Below are 15,950 nucleotides of genomic sequence, written 5' to 3'. Positions count from 1 at the left end.
CACTCAGAAGATGGATTCGTTGCCTTCATTTCAATATTCTGTTTGGCATTATCTCTCTGACGAAAACGCATTATACGCAAAAAAGACAAGGCGCATAGTTTCCGAGAAAGTGCCCATTAACATAAAAATTTTCTAGATGCAGACCCACATCATGTTGTGAATCAATCCAGTCCTCGATCTACTAATGGGGAAACTCCTGCGTTAACTGAGTCTGCCCGTAAAAGCGCACGAAATTTAACAAAAAGCTGCTTGTACAGCAGTTTGAAACACCCTGTCCGTGAAGGTGTCTAAAATAAAATCCAAAGATTTTAATTCTATGAGTAATAATATCTTTGTTCATTTCCTATCATGTAATAACCCTTCTTGTCAACGATGAAGACCAAGTTTTTCGATTTTGTAAATTCGTTAAGACGCTAGTGTTTAGTAAAATCAGGCTTAGAAGATGATTTTGCAAACTTTTTGATTATACTAATAATATTCGCGTTGTGTAAAAAACTTTTCGGATGAAAATTTTGAAGTTCCAGAAACATTAAAAATATAGTAACTGAAGTATAAGAATATCACGCTATGAAAAACTAGTTTAAAATAATATTCGAGATGGTTATACATCTATGAAAAGACGGGGTACAGAATCGAGGTTTCTGAGGTCGAGGTAGGGGGCGATCTTGATGCTCGGCTCCTATTTGAAGTACGGACATGGAGTAAAAAGTTCTTGGTTCGGCTCGGACCAGTGGCCATTTGTACAGCTCAACATCAATCCTACTGTAGCTATGTTAAGCAGGTTTTGAACGACGAAACGGAGCTGGCGCTCATGCAAATTGTGCGAACCGATTAATTCCTTTTGAAAAAGTTTTTTAATTTGGCTGAAATTAATGCTCAACTATTGGCACCATTTGTATGTGGACCGTTCGGATTTTATGTGCAAAAACGGTCATCTTCTTTCGGGTTTTATGTGCAAAAACAGTCACCATTAAATTACACCGGACTGGAGCGAGACTGATGGTTCAAATTTCGTCCGCTGGTGTATCGGAACTTGGTCAAATACAGCTTTCAACAGTTTGAGACAATCTTGCTTTGTTTGGATTCTACGTGCAAAAAAAGAAAAAACACGTTTTTCTGGAAGGTTTTTGAAGCGCGCCACTTCTATAGGCCTACCTTAATCTTTACGAATCCGTTCAAACTTTACACGAAGGTATACAAATGGGTAAAGTGGAATCTTTTTATCCAAGGATCGCTATCGGTTGTCGAAATACGATAGTTCAAACACAAGCTAAATATAGCGCGTAAAATTTGTTCTTATGTGTACTGAATGCGCGGAAACGGTTTAAAGTGAATCAACTAAATGAAAACATTCATACGATAAAACTGAAAACTTCCTTTCTAAAAATCTAGCGTCATTCTGATTTTACGTACAAAAACAGGTTTTTGTGAGCTTTTTTGACGCGTGCCACTTCTATGTTTGAAAATTTTACGGGAATGTAGACAAAGACATGTAATTAATGGTCGTCCTGTATTCTGTGAATGGTTTATAGCGTTGTAGCGGCCTAAAGTCGCACGTAAAATACCGTTTTAGCACGTTACGAGACGGTTTAAAGTGACACAGATGAAAATAAAAAATTTATTATTACGGTGCTATAGGAAGCGTTTGCAAAAAACTTTCATCGTTCGGAGTGCAAGTTCGAAGAATCATCCGTTTGCACAGGACACTGTGTTTCACTTTCATTCCATATTGTAGGCACACTGTTTACAGTAACTTAACAAGGCAAATTAGAGCTATCCGAACGAAATGTGTGTGATACGGATATTTAGCCGTTTGAACTCAAGAAATTCCTGTGCTTGATCTGAGGATACTAACTAAATGAAATTTCTCATAAATAATCTCTCTCTTTTAACGGAATTGATGCTGGAAAAAAGAGTAATCTTCATGCAGATTTAAAGTCACTTACTTTGATCCAGAAAGATGTCAACTGTAGAGCAACACACATTTTCAATAGGATATCACCAGTCATAAATTTTTTTGCTATTAATAAAATTCAATTTAAGATGAGTATAAAGAATTTATTGAGGGCCAACTCCTTTTACTCCATAGCTGACTTTGTTCGTAGAACCAACTTATGTATGTGTTGTAAGGAATATCAAATAACGGGAGTGATACACAAAATGTGACATGCATATCTTCTGTGCATTAATATGGTGAATGTAAATAAATGTTGTAAAGTGATTTTCTATTGATAAAATGTAGCTAAAATAGCTTAACAATTATCATATGCATCCATGTGTGTGTTAAACATCCATATGTTCAACAAGTTTCTTATTACCTCTTGAATGAAAATATGTTTAACCTTCTTTTGCTTGTTTCACATGTACACGGACCCTTTCACTTCAGCTATGTGAAAATAGCATTAGAGTGCTTGTTTTTGGTATAGATATATTTTGTATTCTTGTTTTGTGACATGCTCTACATCCATGAGAATCTATTCACTGTGGATCTATGAAATAAAAACCATGTGCAATACAAACAACTCAAATTCCTTATCTCTCTTCAGAAAGCAACATAAAATGTTACTCAGTCAAAATTGATACACGCTTAAACTATTCTACTGTATACTAAAGATTTCTGTTAGACAATGTTATTCCATGTTTATGCTGGCAATTATCTTCTGTTAACATGTGTTTTGTCAGGTCAAAAAGGATAGAGAAAAAATGCAATTTATTTTGTGTGACGAAAATGCAACATAGAAAAGTTCTAAACTATGAATTAGAAAAGAGAAACAAGGCAGATACATTGAATTATAAATGAAAATTGAAAGTTTACAATATGTAACATCACATGCAGGACAAAGACTCAGACATGACTCTTGGCTTTGGTGTACCTCAGAAAGTGATTTAATTCACTTGTTATTATCGTTTGTGTAGCAAAAAAAATGGTTCAAATGGCTCTGAGCACTATGGGACTTAACATCGGAGGTCATCAGTTCCCTAGAACTTAGAACTACTTAAACCTAACTAACCTAAGGACATCACACACATCCATGCCCGAGGCAGGATTCGAACCTGCGACCGTAGCGGTCGCGCGGTTCCAGACTGAAGCGCCTTTAACCGCGTGGCCACACTGGCCGGCTTTTGTGTAGCACTGTGAATGTCAAATTACTTCATACAAGAGTCTAAGCAAGTTGGATTATATGCTTTAATTAGTATTAGCATTATTCTTGTATCAGAAACCATAACAACTTATGGAATTATTACTCCATTTTTGGAGATTATGGGCTACACAAATATTTGAGTATCTGTTTCCGCAGAGAGTTTCTGTTGGTTACATCCCACTGAGTATAACATGGCTGTTATGAATATATGCATTGTTTAGTCTTTACCTTATGGGAGCCATAGTAAAACCACAAGATCATGCAGCAATTTCACTTGAGAATAAATTGGTGTGCTTGTACAACCCCTCACATTTTCTTTCCCAATAATTTAAAAGAACATTTATGTTAGTTATCATGAAATGTATGTGTGATCAGTTACTATGTTCCATATATATCCTTTTACAGTTATTTAATCATTATATGTCCCACCTGTTTACTGAAGTGCTGAGAACAAAGTATATACACCAAATGATGATAAATAAATTCTCCATACTGAGAGTGAAGGTTTCTGTGATCTCTGTGATAACCATAAATTAAAATAAATTGTAAGTAAGGAACATTAACGTTGATATATAACTATTGGGAACCAAAATGAAAAATGCTCCTGTCATACCACAAAAAATAAAAAAAAAATAGTGTTAGGGATGTGAATTAAGTGAACTAGTTTTTCGAATTACCTGATAGCTTGAAAGGCATTTAAACCAATATACCTTGTCATATTCACTGTTTTTTACTTGTTAGTATCAGTACCAATGTCATGTATTACAAAGTATAATGTCAAGTAAAGTAACATTATTCATGATGTCATGTCATATAAGATGACACATGTTTCCCCACCCACTCCTCACCCAATCTGCGAGGAACAAATCCAACCCCAGAAATTTTATCTCTGGAGAAAAACGATTTTAGCTGTTATACATATGTATATATTATACACTGATCAGAACATTACGATCACCTATCTGATAGCTGGTATGTCCACATTTGCCACAGATAACAAAAAAATGGTTCAAATGGCTCTGAGCACTATGGGACTCAACTGCTGAGGTCATTAGTCCCCTAGAACTTAGAACTAGTTAAACCTAACTAACCTAAGGACATCACAAACAACCATGCCCGAGGCAGGATTCGAACCTGCGACCGTAGCGGTCTTGCGGTTCCAGACTGCAGCGCCTTTAACCGCACGGCCACTTCGGCCGGCTTTGCCACAGATAACAGCCACAAGATGTCACATCTGGAGTAAGTTGGCACCATATCTGCACACACAAGACACCTAGTTCCCATAAGTTCTGGGGATGAGGGGGGTGATGAGTTCTAATGCCAAATTCAATCACGTATCAGATGATTTCGATCGGGTTGGGGGGGGGGGGGGGGGTAGGGGGCCAGCACATCAATTGGAACACTCACTGTGTTCCTCGAACCACACCACTACACTCCTGACCTTCTGACACCCATTACCTAGCTCCAAAATGCCACTGCTGTCAGGAAATATAATTGTCATGAAGGGGTGTACCAGTGTATGATGCTCCTTGGCCATCATGGTGCCTTGCATGGACTCCAGTGGACCCTTGAATGCTCTCGTGAATGTTTCCCAGAGCTCAATGGAGCTGTCACCAGTTTGTCTACGTCCCACCTTACAGGTGCCAAGAAGCTGTTCCCGTGGAAGGCGACTGATTCATGCCCTCCTATTGGCATGATGAAGAAGGTATCGGGATTCATTAGACCATGCAACACTCTGCCACTGCCCCAATGTCCAGTGCCGACTGTCACGTGCCCATTTCAGTCATAGTTACCAATATCATGCTGTTAACATTGGCACATGCATGGGTCGTCGACTGCAGAGGCCCGTCTTTAGGAGTCTTCAGCACACTGTGTGTTGAGACACACTTGTACTCTGACCAGCATTTAATTCTGATGCTAGTTCTGCCACAGTTCACCGCCTGTCCTGTTTTACCAGTCCGTCCTGCCTACAACGTTTAGCATCTGTAATGGAGGGTGGCTGCTTAACCCCACGACATAAGGACATAGTTTCAATTTAGTTTCGCCACTTGTTGAAGATACTCACTACAGCACTCCTCAATCACCTGACAAGTCGTGCATTTTCCGAAATATTCGTGCCGAGGCTCCTGGCCATCACAATCTTCTCTCGGTCAAACTCAGATAGGTAACACGCATTTCCCAGTCTACACACGAAAAGCACACTCACTGATACTACATGTATCGTGCATGTATCTAGCAGTCATTCCTCGCCAGATGACAATTCTATCGCTTGGACTGATTTATATCGATGGCAGATAGGTAGTCATAATGTATTGGCTGATCAGTGTATGTTGTATGCTATGACTGGCCAAACTTCAGGGGGTTCAGCCTATTGAGCCATGCCTGGCTCGCATTGATGCCGTTTGTTCTTTGGCATTTTGTCGCAATCGAGTGGCGTCCTATTTCTCTCTGAGTTACTACCATAACGAGTTGCTGACTTGCCTCTGTCAGTGGCAGCAGCAGCATTTATCGATACTAGTACTGTTGTACCATCTTTGGTGCGACCGCTATATTTCCGTGTGGTGGTGTGTGTGGCAGTAGGTCAGATTGGACGGAGCAGCAAGGAAGTCTCCGCAGCACGAAGTCAGGCCGGGACCGCTGGCAGCATGCACGTACAGTCGGACTGGGAGGCGCTAGCTCCGAGAGCTACTGGGAGGCGCTAGCTCCGAGCCTATAAAGTCCGTTGCCCACCGAACCTGGACACTGAAATTGAGAGATCAGTTAACCTGTTATGAAACCTCAACTTCTGTGACATCTCTTAGTTCAATGCCGGTTGTTGCTTCCTGGGCTGCTCTGACAAGCAGCAACATATGGTGTGTTGGAGTCAGCGAAATTTTGCAGCTGTCTTCCTGTATCGTCTTTAACTATTAAATTGATTGTTACTTATCAGTGAAGTGCAATAGCGGTATTTTCTGCCTTGTGGCCTTCAACGCCCCAGTTACGTGCCCCGGTCGTTAGCGCGGTTTTCCGGTCATGTGTTTTTCCTCGCCGTGTTCATGCTGACCGGCATGGCATGTAGTTTGACAGCCGTTTAGTTGTTTGTTCATATTTTTTTCTTAAGAGTGGTTATTGTGCCTTGGCTGTTGTTAGACACCAATTTGGAAGAGGTAGTGCTGCTGGTATCTTCGTCCTTGGCTCATATTTTCCATTGTCGTACCATTGGTCAGGCAGAAGGGAATTGATTAGGTTGCTGGTCGGTCCTTCAGCCATCCCTAGATCGGGTTGCCATCTGATTATTTGATCTTACTCTTGGCTGCCTATCTCACCTCACCTTATGTTAGAGCTACCTCCTCAGGCCGACCCTCAGAACACTTCTGAGCACCATTGTTCTGTTGATTTTAGATTGTGGCGTTCATTTTAGTCTGATGTACTGTGTGAGATCTTCAGCCGTCAATTAATTTAGTTTATTTTAATTTTAAATAAAGCCTTCAGCTGACTTAAATTAAAAAATTGAAGATTGATTTCTTTAATAACTAAAATTTTGAAAGTTTGTTCTATCTGAAATTCTTGTTATCCAGCCTCTAAGTCCTGAGTTGTTCAACGTCTTCAATGTGGCTTTCAGCCGAGTATTTACGTGAAATATATTTTTTAAAATAAGGCCTTCAGCCGCATGTATTCTTTAAAGCAATTTTTCGTAACTTGTGTTCAGGCCTTCAGGCGTTCTTGTTTTTGGTGTGGTTTTGGACCTTCAGCCCAGGAGGTATCGCAAGTTTTCTTAACTAGGCCTTCAGCCATATTGTTTTAATTTGATCCTTTTAAGGTAATGTGTAATTAATTGGTTCTTAGGAAAATAAAAGTTTGTGTGTTTTGTGTAACCAACAGTAACTGATTACGGCCCCCTCCACAACCATAACCTGATCCGCTCTATCCTGCGAAACCAGATTTCACCTATAAACTGCAAGTTTAGGTATGCCAACACCTGGCATCTAAGAGAGCTCATTGTGCTGGAGGAGTATGGTTAACTCGCAAAAAAGAGCAAATCTGTCAATATGATTTGATTTCAATGTCTTTGAAGCTGCCAGATAAGTCGAGAAGGTAGTTCCCTTATTTTGCATCCCAATTCCACTTAGCATATACTCACCTTTTTTGTGTTATGATAGGAGTATTTTTCACTCTGGTTCCCAACTTTTATTCCACCATAATTCTGACATTAGACCACCATAACTTGGCAACCGATGTAGTCTAATATTGGTTCGAGCGACGAGTAATCCGCTATAGGGCTTTTACTGTCTTTCAAGCTACGGTGCTTGGGTTGGGCATCGTTAAGGTGCGTCTACACCTGTGCCCCTAGCAACTAGTCTGCGTGCTGCTGTAGCTTGCCCCACACGGAAGTAGATGCGTCCAGTGTGAACACAGGTGTGAATGGAATCACTCGCTCGCAGATGCTGAGGAAGAGGCGTGAAACCTACATGCATGCTTCTACTTGCATGTGGGGCAAGCATAGTTGGATGGCGACTAGGCACAAGACGCATTGATGTAAAGACACCGGTAGTGTGGCTCCCTTACGGCTGCCAACGTCGTTATGGTGAACCTGTCCGTTATAGTTTACTGTGTCCTCAGGACACGCAAGGCTCAGCACTACATCAAAGTCATATGTTTTCGTGAGATATGTTTTTTCTTTATTTTTCTTATTTTTATATGTTTTTTATTTTTTGGTATTTTGTAATTTTTAAATCTTGTTTAATATTTCAAATTTTTTTATTTTAAACTTTATTTTATTCATATATATGTATAAGACTGTATACGCAAACATAAGAAAAATAACCGTAAATGCTTAACACAGCGCTCAGAAAAGTAGCAAACATAAATACAATGCTGAAAGACATGTTAAACACTGTGCAACTTTTATGATATTAATGAATGTAAATAGTTTATATAACATAGATAATCTTACTATTCGACCATGTTACGTGGATAAAATTACACAACTCTGACTTTTTTCTGGAGGTAGGAAAATGTTTCTCTATGTGGTAATGCTGTTATGTCATTTTTAATGATTTTAGCTGCAAGATATTTACAAAAATTTGTATCCATTTCCAAAACATACTTTTTACACTTGGCTTCATTTTGTGGACTAAAATTGCTAATTAGGAAATATTGTAAATCGTGGTAAAATGATCATTCAATAATTGTCATACAAAACAACAACAAAAATATCAATTCTATTGTGGAATATAGAGAACCAACCACATCCGTGTATTCTGGTAGTCAAGAGCTGTTGCGCACAGCTGCATTGATTTGCTGATATTTTCATAGTGATGTTCAACCGTTGTCCAGCACTTGCCCGTGATGGAAACGTTGAACATTCACAAATGTGTACCTCAGGTTTCCATTGGGAAAGAGTACTTCTTTTTCAGCTAAGACACAGTAAAAAATAATGCACACAATTGTAGCCAGAGGGTTTGAAAGGGGTAAACGCTTGCAATATCGTAAGCTGAACGATTCGCGTAGCAAATAGTATACTAATGAAAAGTATACCTCTTGTTATTATCTCTTGTTTTAAAATTATTATCATTATTTATTTAAGGTATCCAATAACAGAAATGGAAAATTAAGAAAACTCGCTGTTGCAACAGTCAGTTCGAATTAAATATGAGACTGATTGTCTGAAATAACCAGAACAATTGGGAAACAATGTATCCACGACCAAGTGGTACTAGCTTTTCAGTCCTGCACAAAAATTGACGAACTTAAACTAGTTTAGTCCGAAAGTAAATTTCCTACAAAATAGCACAGTAATTTTTGAAAAATAAAAAAAAAACAGGAAAACATTTACTGTTGCTTAGAAATAAGGTGACATTTTCTCAGCCAACGGTTTTATAGCAATTTAGCGGTTAGTTTAATTTTATCTGTGGTCATCGATATAGCTTTAAATGCTCGATCACACAGTATATCATTTAGTCATTTTGTACAGGGCTGGACACATTCTTGTTCGGCACACGCATTATTTTGCAGATGTCCAAAGATTTTTTGGTGATTTTAAGACACTTGTTACTAAAATTGTTAACGTTTAATCAACGAAGGGCTAATTAACTGAATTAACCAATTTTTTAATTTTATCGAAAGGTCGCGCATAAAATGCAGCGCTTTACTATAAAACACAGTCTCATGTGCAAACGCGTGAATTTTCGTACGTAATTCCTCAATGAAGAAGGACTTTAGCAAACGCTTCTTCTAATTTTTTTTAATATCATCTGTATCACTAAACTTTCTCAGCACATATGACTCACATAAAAGCAAATTTTACGTGCATTTTATATGCAACTATAGACCGCTATAATGTGGCAATTTATAAAGCTTTCGCAGAACAACAAGACGACCATTAATAACATGTATTTGGCTACCTTCTTACAAAATTTGAACCGATTCGCATAAATTTGAAACTTAGAAGGGGCGCGCATAAGAATATCAAACAAAAACCTTTTCATCGCACACAAAATCTGAAAGAAGCTAGATTTTTGTAAGCGAGTTTTCAGTTTTATCTTAAGAATACATTTTTTATTTATTTGATTCTGAACTGTTTCGCCCATTCATTACACGTAAGAATGAATTTTACGTGCTACATTTAGGTCGATTTTAAACCATCGCATCTCGACAGCTGATAACGATTATTGGATCAAAAATTCTTTTTAACTTTATCTATTTTGACTTGATCCATTTATCCAGCTTCTTGCAAAGTTTGAAGCGATACGCACAAGTTTAAAGTATAGAAGTGGTGTGCTTCAAACACCTCCCAGAGAAACGTGTTTCTTGCAGGCAAAATCAAAACAAAGCTATTTTTTCAGACTATTAAAAACTATCTCAGACTAAGGACTGAAACACTGGTGGACGGACGACATTTGAAACATCAGTCTCTCTCCAGTCCGGAGTTGTTTAAGTGTGTCTGTTTTTGTGTGTAAAATCCGTAAGAGGATGACTGTTTCTGCACTTAAAATCCGAACGTTGCACATAAATATAGTGCCATTGACTGTGCGTCAGGTCAATTAAACTTTTTTTCCAAAGGAATTAATAGATTCCCCTAATTTGCCTGGGCGCCAAACTTGCTTAATATAACGTAACACAGCTATATTAAAACAGTTGTTCGAATGGCTAGATGACTGATCGTTGATCCGTAACATATCTATGTTAAAACTGTTGCTAGAATGGCTAGACAACTGATCGTTGATGCGGGCTTAACAAAAACTTTTTACCCTTATTCCTAGCTCAAATATGAACCGAGCTTTAACGACGGGAAGAGATGCAGCAGCTCTAGGAACGTCAGTGTGACGGACTAACCACACTGATCCATTATGATGACTAGCGAAATGTATTCTTTGACAAGCCAGCACAGCGTTCTTAGGAAAGCCCATGGACAAACCATTGTCGGGGCTACCAGCAGGGAGACCGTATCTGGCAAAACTGAAGAGGCCGGCCTTTACATAGAAATGCTCCGTGGTCCCGTTAAATGGACACAGGCAAACCCCCTGCAGGTAAGACCCTCCACCACCGTTCCTCTTGCAGGACGAGGCGACTGACCACGACTCCTCACCCATCGTCCCAGTGTACCTGACCTCAGATCTTCACGTTCTCTAAATTGCCAGCCATAAAGTGGCTCTTCTGCTGTCTAGGCCAGTGGTGGTCGCTGTGCCCAACAGCAGCCTTAGCCGTTGACGACGAAGACCCACTTGAGCCAAACTCCTCCACCTCAAAATAATGCATGCAGAATTACGTTACAACCAGCACTGTGGCTAATCACTTTCAATCCTTTATACCGCTCTTTGAATTGGTCACTGTGCCTCCTTAACCAGACAAGAGTGCGCTAATCTGCGCACAGTGCATAATTGTGAGCAGTTAGGTGAAAGGGAGGCAAGCTCAAAGGACTAGTCACATTTCAAAGCGGCGCAGGTGGGCATGCTGAAGGACTGAATGTTTCACACAGAAAACAGAATCTGCAAGGGATATATACAGTTTGATACCTGGGAGGCGCAGTAGATGAACATGGTATATACACGCAAGACATAAATGCAAGAACAAGGCCAAAGAGTCTTTTATAGGAATAAATAGTGGCTAATGTCCAAGAACGTAAAAATGTTCCTTAGATTTATTAAATTGTAGTTGTGTTGAAATGATTCCGATATGCGTCAACAATTTCGTGAAACGAACTACAATCGCAGCAAAGCATCAGAAAGTGTATGGCAAGTGTGCGGATATACACATAATCTGTTGTATTTGAACATAAACACGTCAGGCCACCATTCATTTCCGTGTTAAAGGATTTTCGGTAATACGGTTACGACTCGGATACTGTGGACTGTATACGTTACTTGCACTCAGATTCTGTTATTATAGGAGTATGTTAACATTTGCAGGAGGAGGGATATTAGTTTAATTGCATTTTAATATTTGTGTTAGAAAAAACATTGGCCCATTTAGTGGCCAGAAAATATGGAAGTAACAGAATTAAAAACAGCAACTTCTCAACTGATATCATACAATTCTGTTGTTACTACAAGCCAGCCGCCAGCATCGCTACAGTGGTCAAAAGGTTGTATTTTTTGCTCTATAGAGTTCCGCGATTATTTGTCTTAAACAATGTTGATACCAAGAAATTAATTCAAGGTACCTTGTACGTCTTCTTGAGGTACACATTACGACTGCTGGAATGAGCAGAGAGCATTTTCTAAATCATACATATGAATTTATTGGAGATCCTTAGTCACAATAGTAATTTTTCATTTCCTAACAGGTTTTAGCTGCTAATAAGATAAATGATAAACGAAAATAGTAGTGATGCCAAATTTTAGACAATTTTTATAAGAAGCAGTACAAATTCAAAGTAGAACTAGCCAAATTTATTTTCACAAATAGCCTTAACTTGTTGTTTTATTATACAAATTTAAAATTGGCTTATTAAGAAACAGAGACTGCAGTAAACTAGCTTGGTGCTTCCACAGTAAACAAAACAATATTCTGTTTTTAATCTATTTATTTTACCTCTCTAGAAACGTCTCAATGATCTGAAGGTATTCCTTTTTATGTGGAAACTGTGGGCATGTGACTTTCAACTGAATTACATATACTTATATACTTACATGTGTACCTCTGCCACCTACAACATAAGTTCTTCGCGAAGCTATAGACAGTATCTGCACTGGCCACTCCAATTATTCCTTTAATTACTCTCTTGATTACTTGCTCGATTTACTTACTATAAAATGCTTTTGTTATTCGACAGTCAGTGCTGACAAGAAGCACCTGACGTGAGGAATCGTTCACGGATTCTTTCTCTCGTAACACCAGAACGCTACATACGAATAGTGCCATATTCAAGGTATCCCACAATCTTTTGTTGCCCCTGTGGACGACATTGAGTTGACAGGACCACCAGTACGGTGTCCGCACTCATTGGGAATTCGCCGCGAGCGGTAATTACCGTCTTGCGTTTGGCAGCCACTTAGTCTCCCAATGCCAACTGCTGGCGGCCACATTTCCACGGAGGGCGAGCGAAAGCTTGGCCGTGGCAACGGCGAGCTGTTACTTTCTTCTTTCATTCGCTGTCAACTGTGTTTGTATGCCAGTTTTTGCAACAGCGGTGTGTTCACGATTTATGCACTTTGTTTACGTACTAACTAGAGCCACACTACCATTTGTCCCTTTCACCACAGTTTCCGTACCAATTTAATGTAAGCGTCGTATTCAACAGGTTCAACTGATGTTTTAAAAGAAACGTTGTATTTTCTTCTAACGTGTGATAGCCTGTAGATTCTCATCATGTGTAGTGCAAAAGATTCATTTAGATCGAAATGCATGTGAAAAAAACTTGCATAAGGTACTATTTTATGGAACTGCATGTGATGATCGTAAGTACGTTGCTCCAGTCTAATCAGGAAGCTGTAGATCAGGAGAAACCCATCCTCTTGTTGGTTTATTGGTAATGTGATAGTCTTTTTTATGTTTGAGGGATTCAACAAAGCAGCGAAACTTCAAAACATGTACGAAAACTCAAATTGAGCGCTGGGCCAGGACTCGAACCCGGAACTACGCTGTTCCCGAGCAATGCTCTTACAGAATGAGCTATCCAGTTACTCCTCCACAGTTTCAATTCTGCCGGAACCTCTCTTGTACATTCCAAACCTCACAGAAACTTTCGTGTATACTTTGCTTGGCCAGCGCTCCTAGAAGGATAAACATTTCGGAGAAATGTCTCACTTACAGTCCTTGTGGAACTGGAGGAAGGATGGGAGGAGTCTCGCGTCATCAAATGAATCAGTTTGTGTTACAGGATACTTGTTTGCCGACTGTCATCTATCAGGAGAGGAGTATGTCAAAATGGCAGTTCCGCTCGAGTGTTAATACAGCGCGCAATAATGCCTAAACCGTGCAGTGAGCATGATATCCATCAACTTCTGTAGCTTTATGTACAAGCACATCAGTGAATCCGCATAATTCTCGACAGTTAATAAACTCTAAGACATGCGCGTAGTTAGGTCACTCAGACTAGCTGCAACTAGAACGTTGAAAGACAGCTGGTCAGATTTCAGATACCAATAACGACCATCAGCGCGCTACAACTTCAAATAAACATGTACTTACTTTACAAAAATTGTATTTAGAAGGAAATTAAATTTTTTTTATCAGCCTCAGCTCACATAAGTAATATTATTACTGATTTGATTTCTTAGCCGCCATCATAAGACGACTTAAATCATTACATAGTAGCTATTCATGTGAACAAGGGAGGAGAGGGTCTGTGAAGGTAATAATCTGATGAGACTGAAAAACACAATAAAAGAAATCCACCACAAGATGATCATTTTGCTCCTGGTCGTTTGTCCAGTTCAAATGGTTCAAATGGCTCTGAGCACTATGGGACTTAACATCTGTGGTCTTTAGTCCCCTAGAACTTAGAACTACTTAAACCTAACTAACCTAAGGACATCACACACTTCCATGCCCGAGGCAGGATTCGAACCTGCGACCGTAGCGGTCACGCGGTTCCAGAATAGAAGCTTTCGAAATGTGGTGCTACAGAAGAATGCTGAAGATTAGATGGGCAGATCACATAACTAATGAGGAGGTATTGAACAGAATTGGAGAGAAGAGGAGTTTCTGGCACAACTTGACTAGAAGAAGGGATCGGTTGGTAGGACATGTTATGAGGCATCAAGGGATCACCAATTTAGTATTGGAGAGCAGCGTGGAGGGTAAAAATCGTAGAGGGAGACCAAGAGATGAATACACTACGCAGATTCAGAAGGATGCCAGGCTGCAGTAGGTACTGGGAGAAGAAGAAGCTTGCACAGGATAGAGTAGCATGGAGAGCTGCATCAAACCAGTCTCAGGACTGAAGACCACAACAACAACAAGAGCTCTTACAGGTCCAGGGTTAGCGTCTTTGATTAGCAATCGAAACTTCCCTTGTTAGAACCTCGCCACTAGTTAAATATTTAATAAAAATCATCAGAAATCGCGGCCGCTGACTTCAGGAATAAAAAGCCACCTCGTTCTGCCTTATCAAAGAGGGCGAAGGAGTGGACAGCAGTTCAGGGGAGAAAGAATGTAGCACGAAAATATACTGGTAAATGTACAGGGACTTTCAGGATGCAGAAATAAAGTCACTTGGGAATGAAATAAACAGGAAGTGCAGACAAGTTAGTTGAAATGGCGGCATGAAAAAAGTGAAGAAATCGAAACAGAAATGATTGTCGAAAGGACTGGCTCAGCATACAGCAAAGTCAAAACAACCTTTGGCGAAATTAAAAACAAGAACGGTAACATTAACAATACAATGTGGAATTGAATATATCACTAGACTTTCAGAAAAAACATCATCCACACAATTTCGAAGGTAGTATGAGAAAATAGGTGCGAGAACTATCGCACAATCATCAGAACAATTCATGCATCCAACTTGTTGACAAAAATATTTTACAGAAGAGTGGAGAAGAACCTGAGGATCTGTTAGATAACGATCATTTTGGCTTTAGGAAAGATAAACGCACCAGAGAGGCTGTTGCGGTTGATAGAGGAAGCAAGACTGAAGAAAAAGGCACGTTGATAGGATTTGTCGACCTAGAAAAAGCTTAAGACAATGTCAAATGGTGCAATATGTTCGAAATTCTGAGAAAAATATGCGTAATCTATAGGGAGAGGCGGGTAATAAACAGTATGTGCAAGAACCAATAGGGAGCAATAACACTAGGAAGACCAAGAACGACGTGCTCGATTTAAAAAGGGTGCCAGACAGAGATGTAGTCTTTCGCCCTGCTGTCCAACCTGTACGTCGAAGAAGCAATGACGGAAATAAAAGAGAGGCTCCAGAGTAAGATTAAAAATCAAGGTGCAAGGGTATCAATGTTAAGATTCGCTGATGACATCGCTATCCTCAGTGGTAAAGAAGAAGAATTACAGGATCTGTTGAAAGGAATGAACAGTCTAATGATCACAGAATATGGATAGAGAATAAATCGAAGAAAGACGACGGTAATGAGAAGTACCAGAAACTAGTACATCAAGAAACTGAACATAAGAACAGGCGATCACGAAGTCGATGAAGTTAAGAAATTCTGCTACGAAGGTAGCAAAAAATTCCGTGACGGACAGATTAAAAAACTAATGAATCACGCAAAAAGGTGTTTTACTGCACAACATTTCTGAAGGACAGATACTCCATGACCAGTATTGAAGAAATAGCGCTCTAGCTTAACGCGCAAGTGCACAGAGGATAGGAAACTCTTAGCGGAGCGCATCAACATAGCACTTGCATCCCCTCACACAGTGTTAAGGATT

Source organism: Schistocerca americana, chromosome 1 (assembly GCF_021461395.2).
Source record: "Schistocerca americana isolate TAMUIC-IGC-003095 chromosome 1, iqSchAmer2.1, whole genome shotgun sequence".
Taxonomy (NCBI): Eukaryota; Metazoa; Arthropoda; class Insecta; order Orthoptera; family Acrididae; genus Schistocerca; species Schistocerca americana.
This window is presented reverse-complemented; position numbering follows the sequence as displayed.